We start from the raw sequence: 3790 nt of genomic DNA on the forward strand, positions 1-3790 counted from the left end.
TTCCAAGAATCAAGATGACCACGAGAAGCACCTTCGTTGCATTCTCGAATTACTACAACGTGAGAAACTCTACGCCAAATTCTCGAAATGTGAATTCTGGCTAAGAGAGGTTCAGTTTTTAGGACACGTTGTGAGTGAGCGTGGTATCCAAGTGGATCCCGCTAAGGTAGAGGCAGTCATGAACTGGCAAGAGCCAAAGACGCCTACCGAGATTCGTAGCTTCCTGGGTTTAGCAGGATACTACCGAAGATTTATTGAAAATTTTTCAAGGATTGCTGCGCCTTTGACTTCCTTGACCAAGAAGAAAGAAAAGTACATTTGGGGCCCGAAGCAGCAAGAGTCCTTTGAAATACTGAAGCAAAAGCTAAGCAACGCACCTGTGTTAACCTTACCGGAAGGTACAGATGAATTCGTGGTTTACTGCGATGCATCACATACAGGCATGGGGTGTGTGCTTATGCAGAAAGGCAAGGTGATTGCCTATGCTTCAAGGCAATTAAAGGTGCATGAAAAGAATTACACCACCCATGATTTGGAGTTGGGTGCCGTTGTATTTGCACTTAAGTTGTGGAGGCACTACCTTTATGGCATTAAATTTGTGATTTATTCTGATCACAAAAGCCTCCAGCACCTGTTCAACCAGAAGGAGTTGAACATGAGACAACGCCGTTGGATGGAAACCCTGAATGATTATGACTGCGAAATCAGGTACCATCCCGGCAAGGCGAATGTAGTCGCCGATGCATTGAGCAGGAAAGAAAGGGTAAAACCCATTCGAATCAATGCCAAGAGCATTGAAGTTAAAAATAATTTGATTGAAAGGATTTTGGCTGCACAGCGAGAGGCTGTGTTGGAAGCTAATTATCCTAATGAAAAGCTGGGAGTAACTGCGGAGCAGTTGACTCTTAGCAAAGATGGAATTCTTAGGCTGAATGGACGTATATGGGTTCCGATTTATGGGGGACTACGAGATGTTGTTCTCCAGGAAGCCCATAGTTCCAAATACTCAGTCCATCCTGGTGCTGACAAAATGTACCAAGACTTAAAGGCAAATTATTGGTGGATAGGCTTGAAAAAGTCTGTAGCCGCCCATGTAGCAAAGTGCTTGACTTGTGCTCAAGTCAAAGCCGAGCACCAAAAGCCGTCTGGCTTGCTACAACAGCCTGAACTTCCCGAGTGGAAGTGGGAATGCGTAACTATGGACTTCATAACCAAGTTACCCAAAACCAGGAAAGGAAACGATACAATATGGGTCATAGTCGATAGGCTGACTAAATCAGCTCACTTTCTACCCATCAAGGAGACGTATAGCTCCGATATGTTAGCCCAACTATATGTTGATAAGATTGTAGCCTTACACGGCATACCTGTGTCTATTATCTCCGACAGGGATACTAGATACACGTCACACTTCTGGAAGAGTTTCCAGCAATCTTTGGGCACGCGTTTAAATTTTAGTACGGCTTACCATCCACAGACGGACGGTCAAAGTGAGCGTACTATCCAAACGCTAGAAGACATGCTTCGTGCATGTGCGATCGATCTAGGTGGTAACTGGGATAAAAACCTACCCCTGATCGAATTCTCCTACAATAATAGCTACCACACCAGCATAAAGGCTGCGCCTTTTGAGGCATTATATGGTAGGAAATGCAGATCGCCTGTTTGTTGGGCGGAAGTAGGAGAGGTACAATTATCGGGACCAGAGATTGTTTTCCAGACGACGGACAAGATTGTCCAGATCCGGGAACGTCTCAAGGCTGCCCGTGATAGGCAGAAGAGCTACGCTGATCCAAAGCGTAAGGATTTTCACTTCGAAGTGGGTGAAAAAGTATTACTTAAGGTGTCACCCTGGAAAGGGGTGATGCGCTTCGGCAAGAAGGGCAAGCTGAGTCCGAGATACATAGGGCCTTTTGAGGTCATTGAACGAGTCGGATCAGTTGCCTATAAACTAAACTTGCCTGAAGAGCTCAATGGAATTCACAATGTGTTCCACATCTGCAATCTCAAAAAGTGCTTCGCCGACGAATCGTTGGTGATTCCACACACAGATGTGCATATAGATGAGAGCCTAAAGTTCATAGAAAAACCTTTGTCGATTGAAGATCGACAGGTGAAGAAGCTTCGCAGAAAGCACGTACCGATTGTAAAAGTCAAATGGGATGCTCGTAGAGGTCCTGAATATACGTGGGAAGTCGAAGCTACAATGAAAGAAAAATACCCCTATTTATTTGAGTAAATCTCGGGTCGAGATTTATTTTAAGGGGGTGAGGATGTAACACCTCGAATTTTTGTGTCCAATGATGTGTTAACACGTGTCATTTGTTTACACGTGGCATCTATAATAAATAAAGGACTAATTTTGACAAACCTTGAAAGTATATAAATTCGAGGGTTATAAATGTCAACAAGGGTAAATATACTGTATAGTATCCCTAAATAATGCTTAAACCTTCAAACGAATAAATTATAGATCGTACAAATATAAAACGCGGAAGAAAGTGAGAGATTACAAACTACAGGGGTTAACTGTGTCAACATGTTTAATAATACCTCTGAGTGACCCTTTAACGTTCCCAAGACTTTGTAACGGTATTATACCCTCACTAAAATAATATATATGAATTTCGCGAAGTTTCGATATGAAACGAGAAAGTTACGATCGAATTCGTAGAAGAAGGGTTAAAAGCGTCAACAGTGAAAGTTAAGGCTTTCCAATATAATTAATAAATAAACCGGGGACTAAATAATGCGGGTAATTAACACGAGGCCCCTATCGGTAAATAACCGAGGGCCAAACCGCAAAGTTACCCCTTCAGAACCGAAAGGCCAGGTGAATCATTACGAAAGATTTCGTTATTAATGGCCCGATTCTGTAATGATTATAAAAAGATTTGAAAATTCTGAAAATATAACCCCACGCGACCCGCGTTAAGTTTCAACATAAGTTGAGGCGGGCCGCGAGCCTCCTCAAAAACGCGTCTGATTCTTAACCTTTAGGCGACCCGCGTAAAAGAGCATGGGAACTCCCATGCGGGTCGCGTAAAGTGCCCAGATGCAGAAAAATGGTAACTACTTGGCTTTTGGAACTTGTGAACGATTATGCATGTAATTATGGGGCATGGGCACCCTACAAATGACCCATACATGTAGGGGACAACTACCCATCAGCTCTGGACTGATAGTAGTGCTTGAAATGATCATGAGTTGCCTTCTTTGGCTATAAATAGCCACTTCTTATGCATTACCAATCACACAACTCAAAAACACTTATAACTGATCATTCAAGAGCTCTCTAGCTTTTCTTCTGCTCTATAGTCAAGAACACAACCTCTGTAAGTGATCTCACCCTTTGTGGTGTCACATTTCCATAGTTATAGCCTATAAACGCAACCGTCGTAACTAACGGTTGTCATTGCAATATCTTGCAAACGATTCAGTCCTATGACGAATCAAAAATGGTTATGAGTTGGTATTTATGTGGGTATTAAACCTCTAAAATGGTTCCCCCTGATCACCACTCTAACTATGTCAATTATCGAGTCAAACGTGCGGTTAAAAAGTCAACAGAAAGCTATTTTAGCGATTTATGCATAATCTGTAATGTATATGTTATGGAACCTGTTTTGATAATCATAAAACATGATAATAAGTATATAAACATGTTTGCGCTCGTTTGAATCGATCATTTACTATATAGAACCGGTTCGGAGCCGAAAGTCGCAAAAGTTTGACTTTTGCTTTGACTTCAGTTCTGACCCGTTTTAGTGAGGTATGAATATACCTTAGG

Source organism: Helianthus annuus, chromosome 15, assembly GCF_002127325.2.
Source record: "Helianthus annuus cultivar XRQ/B chromosome 15, HanXRQr2.0-SUNRISE, whole genome shotgun sequence".
In the NCBI taxonomy this organism is placed as follows: domain Eukaryota; kingdom Viridiplantae; phylum Streptophyta; class Magnoliopsida; order Asterales; family Asteraceae; genus Helianthus; species Helianthus annuus.